General features: G+C 46.8%; 1 protein-coding gene across 3 annotated transcripts in view; it reads right to left on the reverse strand.

Annotated features, from left to right (window-relative positions):
• LOC121342062 (high density lipoprotein binding protein) overlaps nucleotides 1-14,776 on the reverse strand; it is a 39,142-nt gene that overhangs the window by 23,733 nt on the left and 633 nt on the right. Inside the window, exon 1 of one of the 3 annotated variants that reach the window (XM_041416147.1) lies at nucleotides 929-1,036. The exons of 1 other annotated variant lie outside the window; for it this stretch is intronic. The gene's annotated coding sequence lies outside the window, so the exon portion shown is untranslated. Of the gene's footprint in view, nucleotides 1-718; nucleotides 743-928; nucleotides 1,037-14,776 lie in introns of those variants that run through there. One more of the 3 variants, XM_041416148.1, reaches the window with a different exon arrangement.

The following is a 14,776-nucleotide window of genomic DNA, read 5'->3' on the forward strand; positions in this document are numbered from 1 at the left end:
CGGGCCCCGCTGTCACCGCGCCCCCCGCGGGGCCGAGCGGGAGGGGGCGGCGGGGGCGCGCCCAGCGCACCAGGACCGTGCCGGAACGGGGTCGGGGCGCGGCCAGTGCCACGGGGCAGCTGCAGCCCCAGCTCCGGCAGCCGCAGCCCGTCGCGGCCCTGTGGGTTGCAGGCCGGGGGCGGCCGCATCAGGCGAGCGGGGGGGGCAGGAGCACCCGCGGGGCCCAGTGACAGCCCGGAGAGCGGCTTCGCGGCCGCCGGAACGCTGCCGGTGGCGGGTGGTGCGGCGGGCACGGCCAGCTCCGAGCCCGGCGCTGGCACCTCCCCCGCCGACGGTGGCCAGGGCGCTCATCCTTCTATAGCCACGGCAGGAGGGGAGCGCTCGGCCCCGCGACCCGGGGCAGGCTGGGCTGCCCGCGGCCGGCGCTCCGCGGGCTGACCAAAACCGGAAGAACGCTCGCCTCCGGCCGCTTTAGCTCCTATCGGAATCTGACCCTAAGACGGCCCTGAACCGCCTGGGTCTGCGCCACTAACCCTCTCCCACCAACGACGGGATCCACGCCGCGCTTCGGCCCGGCCGCCCCCTCCCCAGGCAGCCGCGGGGCCCGGCCTCCCCATCGGCCCGGCCCCACTCGCCGGCCAAACGCGGCAGCTGCTGCCGGCCGGCACAGCCATGCCACCGCCGTCCGAGGTCGCGCTGCGGGGCCACTTTTCCCCACCTCCCACCGCCGGATGCCCTCCCTCGCCGGACTTTGCCCTGCCCGGCCCGGCCGGCGGGAAGTTAGCGCGGACTTTCCAGGCAGCGCCGACACGTCGGTGCCCTGGGGAGGATGCAAGGCCGCCTCGGGCCGGGCCAGGCCTCCCCGCCAGCCTCCACGTCGGCGCCGCGACCGCGGCGGAGGGGCCGCCCCCCGTCCCCCGTGACTCACTCCGGCCGGTGCCCGCTCGCCCGCCCTTCTGGAGAAACGGAGCGCTCCTGGGAGAACGGCGCGGCGCCCGCCCCGCCGCCTATATAGGCCGGGCCGCTGCCAATCCCCGGCCCGCACGTCAGCGGGACATGCCCCTTCCCGGCGGGGCCGGCCCGCCACGCGTGCCCTGCGCCGCCGGGGACGCCCCGCTGCGGCCGAGCGGTCCGGGAGCCTGCGGCTCTGCTGGCGGCCCCGTTCCCGCACGGCAAGGGAAGGGAATCGCGGGTGGCTACCGCCGCTCTGCGCCCTCGGGACCGCGCCGCCGCCGGCTCCCCGGCTGATATCCGCGGCACAGGCCCTTTGCACCTTCCCTGCGGATGCACCGCGGAACGCGCCTCCCGACCGCAGCCCAGCGGCAGAGGGGGCTGGGGCTGCTGTAACACCGAACCGCCCGCGGGCCCTTACCTAGCCCCGCGACGGCCCCAGAGCTCCGGATTACTCACTTTGGTCAAGCCCGGTTTCACGCAGGGTTAGTGAGCAGCGGCTCATGAGGGTTCTGATCAGCCTGAAAACCACGGCTTAGAGAAGAGAGCGAACAGCTGGGGCTCCTGCCCGCTCCCCCGAGTGGAGAGGGACAGCGAGGCCCCAGCCCCTAGAGGCCCCTTGATCCACCTCCTCCTGCACAGACTGTCAGAGCAGCAGCTACCCCAAGTGAGGCTGCAGGCAGGCAGAAGGGGCAAGGTAAGAGTAGAAAAAAAAAGTTGAAACCACAGAAAACCCTCAAAACCACAACACACTCCTATACCCCAGAAAAGTTAAAAAGAGTCCCTCTTCTTATTCCAGTCTCTAATTTGGAAATGGGGAAGAGTAAAGGAGGTGAAAGGCAAGCCAGCAAGCACAATACCCTCCTTTCCTGCATAGAGGATGTTTATTACTTTGTGCAATATAGATGTTTTTAATTATTTGCTCTGCACCCTCAGGGAACCAAGGAAAAAACCCTGTCCCATTCCCATCACTGTAAAAATACATCAAATTTGAACTGATTTTTGCATTACCTCATTTTCCTACACGGCATTAATCTTTCTCATAATTCATAACTTACACTTAGTGACTGGTTTTCTCATTCCCACCTTGAGAGAGAGCACTCCCAGATCCTAGCAAACAAAACGAAAGCTGCTCTGTGGAGCTCTGACCACAAAAATCTGAGGTCTTTGGGTTAACTACTTTTGAGTACACGCAGTAAATTTTAGAGATTTCATGCACTGTATTTATGGAAACATAGATGGTATTTAGCCTTTAGTAAATTTAATACTTATTAATAAACAAGAGTAGATTTCTCCATTTCTCCTCTGTTTATCTTATGGCTGGTAGGACATCATCAAAGCACTTGAATTTTTTGACACAAACAATTTATAACTATAAATAAAGATACACTTGTGAGTGAAATCAGGAAGTCTGCTAAACAGAGGAGAACAGTCATCAAGAATTGACACCATGGCCAGGCACCTCTGTGATCTATGTCCCCCAGCCCAGCCTCCCCTCAGAAAGTCAGTTAGCTCTGGGAGGATGCAGGAATACCACTCCAGGCACGGGGTTCTCCACAGGAAGGCAGAAACCACTGCTGCCACATCATATCTGCTGCAGGAGCTGGCTCTGGCTGCTCTGACACAAACCACCTGGGCTGTGGGTGCCACAAGCACCACTAAGGCCCCCAAAAAGGCATTTGGTGGTTCATGCAAAAGCAGAGCTCCAGGGACCTGGGCAAACCTCAGCACCTCCAGACTTTGGGCAGCAGCTGCAGTGCAGGGTGTTGTAATTTGGGACTCAGGACTTGCTTAAGGTGCAGATGCTTTTCAGGTGCTTTTGCTGCCTCATGCTTATCTCCCCAGCGCAAAGCTCCTCTCAACACTCTAACTTCCAATTAACTCTAACCTAAGTACCACAATCCCCTGTGCCAGGGAACCAGAGAAGCATCACAACCTCCAGCCTACAGCATCACACCAAGGCATCAACATCATTCTCCCTTAACTCCACCTCATTATCTGGTTTAGCAGGGCCCTCTGTGGGGACATGCCACCTGGTGCCTCTGGGATAACAGCATGGTCCTCTCCTGCTTTCTCTATAGAGTGCTGCTGCAGCCACAGGTTGCCAGATCATTATGGATTTCTTGCTTCTATCACAGCTTCCTCTCCAGGCCTGCTTAAGAGGCAATCCTCCTCTGCCTGTTGCTCTTCCTTTATTTGTAGTTGCAAGTGGTGGGAGGGAAGTCTGCCAGTCCCAGAAGCTACTGGAAGGCCTGGAGCACCTCACTGTGTGCCACCCTCAAAGAATGATTTCTGCTGAAGGAAACATGTCACAAGCTGTTCTCCTTAGAGGAAGATCTTCCACAGGGAAAGAGGTGTGTATATGGGGGGAAGAGCTCACCTTTCCTCCCACATTCAGTAAGTACATAAGTGCAATATACTGTACATGGACAAAAACACATTTAGAAGGTGCCAGGAGGCTTATTTCAACCTCCTGCTCCCACCAGCACATCCACCATCCGTGTTCCATCCCATACCTCTTCTTCTATGAGGCTACGGAGTCTGGGTAGAGAGGGGTTTGCAGGGATTGCTTCAGGTCTGTTCTGTCTACTTACTTGTCCAAAACTGCAATCTCATATTAAAAAATAAATTAAAAATATACTTGTCACGGAGATGTGTATAACATGGCTCCTCTATAAGCCAGGTGCAGGAATTTTTGGTAGCTGAGGGGAATGGAGACAGAAGAAAGTAACCAACCCCTTGAAAAATACTAACCTACTATACTCTCCCTCAAGCAACCTGTATTTGGGCAGCATTACAACAGGCCCAAATTTCATGGCTTGCTAGAATAAAGGAAAAAGAAGCCTCCCAAAGAGAGCACCAAAGGGCGGCAGAAAGGGTAAAGGATTGGGCAGTGTGTAGTTTCCATGGCTTATCAGGCTGGCAGCTCATATCACCAGTCCGAGGGAGGACACAAACGGGACCAGCAAAAACATCAAACACACTCTGAGAGATAAAAGTAACACTGAACTGGTTTGGGGCTTGTTTTTTTGGAACATGTGTTCACCCATGTGAAGGCAAGGTTAAGGAGTTAAGAAGCTTTCCATGATCACTTCACCCCAGAGCTCTTGGGGAAGGGAAAGAGGGAAAGGAAACTGCACCTTAAACTACTGGAGCAAAAAGGCTGGTCTTTCCTGGCACATCTAACCTTGGCTGAGCTGGGATTTTGCAAAGCATTTCTTCTAGCCTATTTGTATTTTCTGTTGTTATAACAGAGTCCTATTTTTCCTGCCAGAAACCAAAAGCCTTATTTGGAAAGCAACCCAAGTATGTTCCAAAGAGTGTGTGCTGTGATTTTATTTCCTGTTAAATATAACTTCAGATTTCTAAAACTGTACAAATAAGCACCCTTTTTGTACTCTGGGTGCTTATCCCACACCCTCAAGTCAGAGAAGACCACAAAATAGCTACCCCCTGAAAGCATCCATTTCAGCACATCCCTTGCCAGTGGCATTAAGCAAAAAGGGTCGGGGGTATACTTTGCATCACACTAGAAAAAGCAAGCAAAAGAGGATTCAGGATGCAGGGCACTTGCATGGCAGACAGTACTGAGGTTCTCAGCCAAAGCAGGATACGTGTCTCAGCTCCACAGCTATCGCTGTGGCTCGCCAGGGGATCTGCCAACAGAACATTTGCATTTCTACAGAAAATCCCTGTTAAACCAAAGTTAGGAGTCAAACTATATAGATAGCTCTGCTAAGAGAATGAAAAAGTTTCATCATAAGAAATGACTGAACGTGAGTCCACATTGCTTATGTCCCTGACTTTGAGCCTAGTTTTTACTTATTTGCCATGAGGAAGAAAAGTTCCAGGGATGTGCAAATCAGACACCTACCTCCCCCCTTCACACATCACTGCTGGGAAGAAATGATTCTGTAGGTTAAATTCTGCCCCTTGGCTGTACTTAATGCAGCTCCACCATCTTGAGAGGCCCACTATAAATACCCAATTAGAGAATTATAGGTAGAAAGAGAAAAGTCTCCCCAAGCCTAGACACTAATCCCAGCTCCAACCACTCAGTGACACTGTGAAGAAGAGAGGGTGGTGGAAGGAGGATGAGTGACTGTGTGTGTTTGTCTCACACAGGATCTGGGTGGTATAAAATATAAAATACAGGGTCCCAGGTGGGTGCAACACCCCTTGCCTTTCTCCTGGTAACCTACATTGTTTATTGAGGGCAGTGCTCTTGCAGGAACAGAAGAGCTGACTGGTTATTAAAGGAAAATGACAAACCTCAGCAGAGCTCTCAGGCAAATATGGGTCTTTAAAATACTTATTTCATGGGCACTCTGACAATAAAATTATGCAACCATCAGAATATAGACACTGCCCTTCGTAGCCTATTACAGGGTGTCCTATAACATAATATTACATATTATGATATATGCCCCTAATATATAAAGGGGCATGCAGAATAGGTAGGAAGAACAGGAGCAACTTACTGGTGTGAGAGTTCTAGTGTGAAAAAGGAGCATCAGGCCTTCTGACTGCACAGGGAGGAAAAGCTGCTGGTTTTACACAGGGACACTGTGAGAAAATGAGATTTAATGGAAAAAAACCCCAAAAAAGAACCCAGTAAAGAGACTTAATCTCTGCTCTTAGATTTGCTGAACTGACCAGCAAAATTCTCTTGGTTGCCCTGGCTGTGCACATACACACACAGCATCTTGATTTTCTCTGTGGACTCATTATTTTATTTCAAGTTGTTCAGAATGCTGTGATCCTTGGATGTCAGGTGCTGTGACAAAACAAATGCCTTTTCAGAGATGAGGAAGAAAAAAAAAATCAATGGACAGTTTAATAAAATCAATTCAAAAGCAAAGCAGAAGGAAGCAACAAAGGACCAGTCTGAGTCTGCCCTTCCACTTGCACTGTGAGAGAAATCTGATTTAACATAAACTTGGTTTTCAAGAAGTTGCAAAGGAGTAGAATTTTTAAGGAGTAGACGCAAATTGCAGGTTCCTGGCCTTGGGGAGCCAATAAACATTTTCATGAGGAATAAACATGGGGGATAAAGTAAAACACAGTATCTTCCAGTTTCACAGTAAAGCAAAACACTGTTTTGACTCAAAATGGAAAAAGTGATTCAGAAAAAAATTCCAAATATATTGTCTGGAAAGTGGTAACAGCACAGAAATCACAGAAATTCAGAATATCTGGCAACACATGGAGGTCAGAGACTCTGGGGCCTGCTCAAAGCAGGGTCAGAGCAGGGCATTCAGGGCTTTCCTCACTCAGGTCTTGAAAACCTCCAGAGCTGCACAAACTTTCTGGGCACCCTATTCCAATAGCTGACTATCCTTACTGTGAAAAAAGGTTTCTTACTTGCAGTTAGAACTTCAAATTTCAATGTTGGCTCTTTATGCTGATCTGAACCTGCTTTTTAGTTTAAATTACCACCACACTGTGTGCTTATCATTCCCAGGTGCTTTCAGAGGGGTGCTGCAGAACTGCTTGCCATTCTACATTGCAGAAGAACAAAAATCTTCCACAATTAGAGAGCTGAAAGGTGCTTTCCAAAGCCTGCTAATATCCCAGTTACCAAGAAATGAGGATTTTGGAGGTACTGTGGAGCAAAGCATGCACTACATTTTTTTCTCTTCTTCAAATGGAAAGTTTCACTTTGCTCTCCTTTGGCTACTGGGTTGAAGTTCTTTTGTTTACCTTTGAGTGTCTCCTGATCTCTCTCCATTGGCCACTGCAATATAAAATGAACACGTGGCAATTTTTTTTTAAAGAAATGCTGCCAGCAGCTCTCATGCACTTTACATCACCTAGCTTGAAAAGGCAAGGAATTTGCAAGCCCTAAACTTACCTTTTCCCACATTAACTGTCCTATTCTTTGAAAATGTAAAGTCACCTGTGTCCCTGAAGTCAATTCTGTCACCAGACCCACTAAGACCCTCCTCCAGGTACTCTTAAGCTGATGTTTTGCAGGGCAGAATTTAAGTACTTGCTTTCAGCAGTTTATAAAGACCACAACAACCACTTCTTTTCATATTGATTGGATAAATATATACAGAAAATAAAGAAAAGAAAAAAGAACAGTGGCAAACTAAATGAAACCTCCCCAGTGCCACTTTTCAGGGGAGGAGCAGAAAAATTGCAACTTAAGCAAAAATGCAAACAGATATTTGGTTTTGTCCATTTTGTTTGGGTTACAGTTCTTTTTAATCTTGCTTAGCTACTTTGATTTGAGGTATGATATAAAAAAAACCTCAGCAAAGTTGTTCAAGGCTCCTTGAAAGATTTTAAAGATTCCTCAGTTCCTAATGTTTATTGGATAACGAAGACTCAAGAGAACGCCAGAGCTCCATTTTTATAAACTTCTATGTGCTCTGGTATGTTTTGCTCTGAATTCCAGTTTCCCAAGTCACATGGCTTCACGAGACTCTCTAATTCTGTAAATTTTATTTTTCTTTATTTCTATCTTTCAGTTGCAATAAGCAGCTTAAAATTACAACCTAGAAAAGTCAGCGTCATTGTGACAAACGAAACACTTGAAAGAATAAAAGCCTGAAACTTGCAGGGAGGCTAGTGCTTTGTTTGGAGCAGGACAGAACTACTTAAAAATGAAAAAAAACCCACCTTCAGTTTGGCAACAATTCGTCTGAAAAAGCATTAAAGTAAATATCTGATTCCAACTGCCACTTTGGAAAAGCAATGCTCGGCCCGCACTATTTAAGCACTGCCTTCCCTTTGTCCTATTCATAGCACATGCAACAGGGGCTCAGCATATCCACAGACAGGCACTAATTCCTAATCTCTACTAGGCCAAGCAAAAGGCTCTTCATGTGTTAGACAGAATTACATCACGGTGATCTAAACTGACAGTGAAAAACCCAGACAGTCTTCCCTTCCAAATTTGCAAGGCCACTCTAAGCCTGCTATGAAAGGAGAGAAATACAGCTAGGGAGAACTCAGAGTAAAACTATTTCCCCTAATTGTTACAAATAATATTATTTTATGCTTAAAACTCCTTTCCATAACAGAATCATTCCCAGTTCTACCCTGCTGATCTTTGGGCTGAACTGGAACAGGACACGAACAATTTTGGGTACAATTTTTTTGTTTTGATACCTCATGCTGCTCAGTCCTCCACCCACTTGGAATGGTGTCCTGAGCAAGATGAGTTTTCAAATAAAGCAGAGGGGTAATGTTTCCTAAATTTGCAAGAACTTCTAACCTTCTGTAAATACTCGCTGCTTGCTCTCATTTTACCTACAGCTATGCTGCAAGCAACAGAGCCATCTACTCAGGATTTTCATTTAATGAAACTATTTATAAGAGTAAAAATGCACTTTTAAGCTTCTTCAATGCTACACAACCAGCTCTACTTTTAAGCAATAGTCATACACCTAAAACTTGCTATTCTCCAGACATTCCAAGGGTCCTTGTAAGACCAAACACCTAAATCCCAGCACACTGCACCAACTGCTGAAGTATTCACTTTGAAAACAAAGGCATATGCACTAGCAGGTCAACCATAATATATTCCCATTCCCACTCTCACCCTGCCTGCTCTGGCAGCTGTTCTTTTCAGCTTTCCTTTCAACTGCTCCAGCACAGGTTTACATTCAACTTTAATCACTGGTACAGAGATAACAGCCAACTTACTTTCTCCTGAGCCATGGAAACTGCTGGGGCCTGCTGTAGAAACAGCAGAACCCTGCTGTCCTCTTTCAGAAAGGCAGAAGTCAGGCAGTCTACACCATTTCCAGTGCCCACTGGACATACAAAAATGCCCCTCAACTTCTAGGGCAAGCAGTAATAGGTCCACTGCAATTATTCCTGGTCTCCTCCCCCAAAGTGGCTTTCCCTGGCTTTGCCTTTGTCCCTGCAGTGGGGAAATATTAATTCCATCCCTTACTCTCTTCCTTTTTCCTAACTCAACCCATGTACCCATCCCATGCCTGAGGTCCCTGTTCTGGCCACACAGCCTGCCCTTGGCTTTGTTTGTCACTAATCTTTGGCAAATATCCAGTTTATTTTTTGAAATACCCAGTTCAATTCCTAGTGCCATAAATGTAGGGATAGACAAAAACACAGGACTACAAAAAAGCAGAAGAGAAGTAGCAAGTGATGCTACAGCAGGTGGTACCACCTGAATAAAGCACTGGCCATCAAGACAGTCGGCGCTCCTCTGAAAAAAAAGCCTCTGCAGATTTTTCAGCAACTTGCTGTAAAACCTTTGAAATATCAGTCAACCCAAACCAGCATGGGTGGGGAAAAGGGGCAAGGGAGTAATGCCTGTGCTGTGTGCCAATACCTGGAACCAAGCCTGAAATCTGAATGATGTAAGAAGATTATTTGTTATCCAATCCCTGATGAAAAGCATGCCAGAGGTTACCTTTGTGACAGTCAGCTATACCTGCCTCATGGTATTTACTGGGACATATGATACCAGTAACCTTCCTTTAAAACCAGGATCCTGACATGTGACCGGGGTCAGACAGCACTTCATGGGCTTTGAGAGAGATCTCAACAAGCAACTATCAATTCAATAACACAGAGAGAAAACTGGGTCCTGCCTCCTCCAAACAGGATTGGAATAGTCATAACACAACAGGGTTCCAAGTCTTTCCTCCTTAAAATCCAGTTATTTGCTGGGATGTTGCTGAATTCAGAGCACACAAGTATCAATTACCATGATATGAGGACTCCCAGAAACTTTCCTTCACAGGTATGTCTCTTGCAGGTAAAAGATGTGGCATACACACAAGTTATACATGTGTGGATACTTTTACCAGAATCACACTGACATACATTTATAAGCAAGTTCCTTACAGAATTCTGTTTCTTGGTTTTGCTTTGTTTCCATGTTTGAGTTTGTTTTGTTGTCGAGGTCTTTTATTCAGGGAGGAGGGATGGGTGTGTGACTTTTTTTTCATTAACACTAAATAAATCTATCTGTTCCATCCCCAAACTTTTCCCAAGTGGTTCTTTCATCACTGAAAACTTGTCAGTAAAACAGCAAAACTGTTGCTAGAAAACAGCTCCAGACACTGTGCTGTGGAGTGTAAGAGAATCTGGTACTACTTCCATTCTGCATCAAGTAAATCCATTTTATTTTGCAATTAAATCAAATAACATCATTTAAGGGAGGTCGCATAAATATGCCTGTGCTATTCAATCCTCTCAAAGGCAAAACTTTTCCTGTGAGTCACCATTTCTTTGCATCTTGCAGCTACTGAACCAATCCCTTCCCTTCTTCTAGTGCTGTTTTTCCACTGAAGTTAAACTCATTATGACTTCCTCTAGATGAGCCTTTTGTGGTCTATCTTTTCTCTCAGGTTTCTCCCCGGATTTTTTCTGCCTGCTGCTTTGCAAGTGCCTCTTTTGTGCCTCTAGCTGGACCTAACTCCTTGCTCCAACCCCTGCTCCTCACAAAAGAGTGACATGCTTCCCTCGCTGCCTCAGCAACACAGCCAGCTCCCACAGGCCAGGCAGCTGTGGCCAAGGTCAGCCCTCTGCACCCACACGAGTGCTTACGTGTACTTAAGGTACTCACATGCTAATACATCTAGAAATAAGTTGTAAAATATTAGCAGGCATCATGGATGCTTGAGAGATCTGCCAGATGCAAGATTCAACAACACAGAACCAGTTGTGAGAGACAAGTGAAGTCCAGCAGCAGGATCAGAGAAGTATCTGTGTTATAAGGCAGCTGCCAGAAGTGATACCTCTGCAAGACTGCCAGGAAAATATCAGACCTTGTGTAGGTAGAACACAGATCACCTAAATGAAGGACAAATTAACTATTTCAGCTTTAACACACCTTTTTTATGAAACAAACTCAGAACACTAATCACAGCCTGATTATTCTTCCTTGTTGCAATTAAACCTTAAACACATAAATCCTTTAGCAACTCAGTTTTCCCCCTTGCTTTGGCTGGAACTTTTCCTCCCCATTTATTGATACATCTTTTTCCAACCTTTCTGATTTCCTCCCACTGAAGTTGCACCATGAGAGCTAAGGTCCAACATGAGTTCACAGAAGGAAGACGTGGAAAAAGATCACTAGAGTCATTAGGCATTCAGGACTTATCATTTAAGATGGGAATGCAAATCACAAGATTTTAATAGATTGTTTATATCCTAAAAATCTGCTTTCTTTTAAAGCTAAAGGGCAGATAAATACAAATATAAATACAAATCTCTCAGGTCTAATTCCACATGCAGGATAAGCTAGTAACCCAAAATTGTTCTTCTAAACCTAAGAATATCTAAAATGGAAAGAGCTCTTGAAAGAAGCCCTAGATTCTTGACTTAATCACCAGTCTAGCATGAACACCTGGAGGCCAGAGACCACCTCCAGGTGTTCTAAGTCATCTGTAATCCCTTTCCCAAGAGGCCCTACTGACCAGGGCTCTCCCACTCCAAATGCAATCTCACAGGCCACAATCAACACCACAGACCCTGCAGGAATAGCTTCTAGACCAAAAGCCTAGAAAAAACAGTAAGTAAAATAAAAAAACACGAAGCCCTACTGACCAGGGCTCTCCCTTCCACTCCAAATGCAATCTCACAGGCCACAATCAACACCACAGACCCTGCAGGAATAGCTTCTAGACCAAAAGCCTAGAAAAAACAGTAAGTAAAATAAAAAAACACGAGCAAAGTGTTTTGCTCAACAAGCTACACAACAGCATCCTGCTTTCAAAGGCAGGGTATTAGGAAGAGGAACAGAGACTTAATCCTGCAGCTGGGTTTTATTTTCCTGTCTCTTCTTTATCTGTTCTTATATTTTAATATAGCAACACTGTATTCCTGCACAGACACATGCTGCAGGAGTTCTGCAGGCCCTGGGCCTCTAAGCACCATGCTCCTGGACAAGTCAGACTTGTTACCTCCTGGTGAACACGCCTTTCTCAGCCTGCTTTAAAAACCCTGTTGCAGCTTCTTCAGTGGTGCACAGAATCCCAGAATCACAGACTGGTTTGGGTTGGAAGGGACCTTAACCACCATCCAATTCCACCCCGTGTCATGGAAGGAAACCTTCCACTAGGCCAGGCTGCTCCAAGTCCTGTCCAACCTGGCCTTAAACATTTCCAGGGATGGGGAAGCCACCCCTACTCTGTATATCTTTGTCAAGACTGTAACAACATTCCCCTAAGGGTTCAAAATACCCATGGGAACACTTGCCAGTCTCATTATTTCACTCTGAGGTTTATTTTATAAGCTCTGCACAATACAGGCCTGAGGATTTCCCTCTGTAGAATTCTTGAATACAAAATAAAACCATTGTTGAGTGACTTTTGTTCAAAGAGAAACATTTTCACATATATATGATATTCGACAGAAACCCACTACTGAAATTAACAAAACCCTCCCAGTTATGGTAAGTGAACCATTCATTCATAAGGGAAGGTTTAGATTGGATATTGGGGAGAAGCACAGGCTACCCATCAGTCACCATCCCTGGAGTGCTGGAGATGTGTGGATGTGGGAATGGGTCAGTGGTGAACACAGCAGTGCTGGGTGAAGGGCTGGAATTGATGATGTTGGAGGTCTTTTCCATCCTAAATGATCCTGTGATTCTAACCACACACCTGCATTTAGTTTGAACATTCTGGACTGGTCCTAGTGCCACTGCTGACTACTCTGACCATCAGACTGGAGTAGTGATTGAAGGAATTACCCAAATTTTCACAGCAGCACAATCCTAAGTGCATTTGTACCAGTTTAACAAGCTTCTATACACAAAGAGAACAGTATGCTTTGGAACAGGCAATAACACCTGAAATACTGTAACCAGTGAAACATCCCAATTTTCTTCAAAAAGGTGCAAACTGCACAGTTTGCCTTGTCTGGGATGGCTCCCACTCAGATAACAGCTATGGAAAGCCCAAGGTTACAAAGCTCTCTTCTAACAGACCATACTATCTTCAGAGGCAGCTTAATGTTAAATGGAAAAAGACCAGCTACTTGACTAAGAATAACCACCCTTAACCTACCAAAATCAAGTTACTATTGTTACCATTAAGCTCTGCAACAACCAACAACAACATTATGATCCAATTCTAGTTCAAGGGGAAACTTCCCTCATCATCCCAGTCTAGGTAAGTGAGACTAATGAAAAAGTAGGGACCATAATAACCTTCAAAATCATAAGAAGATATGTCAATTTTTTCACCCTATCAGGCAAAACTGGGGGAGAGATGAAAAAGAAGCCAACAGCAAAAATCAGTTTAACTCGCAACAAACGAGGAGACAGGAGTGTGTATCACACTATCAGCTGTATCACCAGAATGAGCTACATATAACAAACCTGGAGCAATCTTTAACTGTTTCTTATAGAAGCTACTTGGAAAACTGTCCTTTGAGAATGATCTGGACTTACTTTGCAGCAGTGGCAAAGCTCAGGCTGGCTGGTGACACTGCCTCTGCCACCCTGCAGTCACATACCACCAGTTACTGTTTCATATCTAGTGAGAACTCTTCCTGTGCCTGTCATTCTGATCCCTGTAAAACTATCATGTGGATCTTTATGAAAAAAGTTGTGTGTTTTTGTTGTAGATGCCTCTGCCTGTGATTTGGGCCATGCTTTATGAAAATCCATGTACAAATAGGAAGATTAGTTTTTTTTAACACCTTGAATCTAAACAGACAAAGGGTTAGAGAGACAGAGCTTTAGCAGATACAGTCACACATCAGATTACTGCTTCCTTTCCTGCTTTGCCTCTGATATATGCTCCTTTACCACGGAGAGAGATGCCCAACCCACCTAAGAAACAATGCCTGAAACACCACTTCCAAGTCAGGTTTGGGAAAAAAAAAAAACAAAACAACAACACAAATCTACTATCTGTTGTCTTTTAACTGAAGACAGTTGTCAGAACAGAACCAGTAGGAAAAATGGAGACTAAATTACCAGGCAGAATCTTCACTGACCTTACTGAACAGAAAAGATGTGATAAAGCAATGCAGCACATATGAGTGTGCAGATTTTTCTCTGCCATTACACAACAGGGTAAGACAAGAAATTACTCTTTCAAATACCTTGAATGTCACTAATCTTAACATCACAGGCACAGAACTGAGAATGTTTCAAATTCTAAACTTAGTGAATTCAAAGCCCTTGCCTCATCTTACAAGTTAACTGACCTCTGTATTACCAACATTCACAGCACAATCTCCTCTCTTGCTTCTTGGGGAATTTCTTCAGTGGAAGAAATTATTCTTGCCAGTTATGAAACCTCCCCTACTGTTTGGGGAAAGCCATCATGAGAAATGCTACCTATGTGCCATTTCAGCTATAGCTCAAGAACCATCAGTACCCCGTGCTTAACCCTCTTCAGGGCTGCTGGATCATCCTGGTCTATAAATAACCCGAAATAAAAGCACACTGCAGGCACAGAGAGCAGGTCAGCAGAGGCTGAATTTCCCCTGGTATCATGCTCAGAGGCGGCTGACGCTACCTGCAGTGTCACAGGTGAGGCCAGAACCCTCCCCCAGCGCGGCCCACGGCAGCCTCAGCCTTCGGGACCAGCGGGAATGGAGACTGCTGCACTTGGAGAGCCCGCAGCAGCCCGGGCCCGGGGGCACAGGGCAGGACCCTCCAGCAGCCGAAGGCGGGGGGAGAGCGACCGCTTCCTCAGCCGCATCCCCTCGGCGGCGGCGCGGGCCCAGCCCCGGCCGATGCGCCGCAGGGGAAGGAAGCGGGACATGACTCATGGCTTTTGTCCGCTCCCGGCTGGCCCCGCAGCGCTCCCCGCCGCCAAGGCGGCGCGGCCGGCGCAGCGGGGCCTCGGCCGGCGCAGCGGGGCCCCGGGGCGGCCCCGCG

The sequence above is a fragment of the Onychostruthus taczanowskii genome, unplaced genomic scaffold (assembly GCF_017590055.1).
Source record: "Onychostruthus taczanowskii isolate IOZ18803 unplaced genomic scaffold, ASM1759005v1 scaffold51, whole genome shotgun sequence".
Taxonomy (NCBI): Eukaryota; Metazoa; Chordata; class Aves; order Passeriformes; family Passeridae; genus Onychostruthus; species Onychostruthus taczanowskii.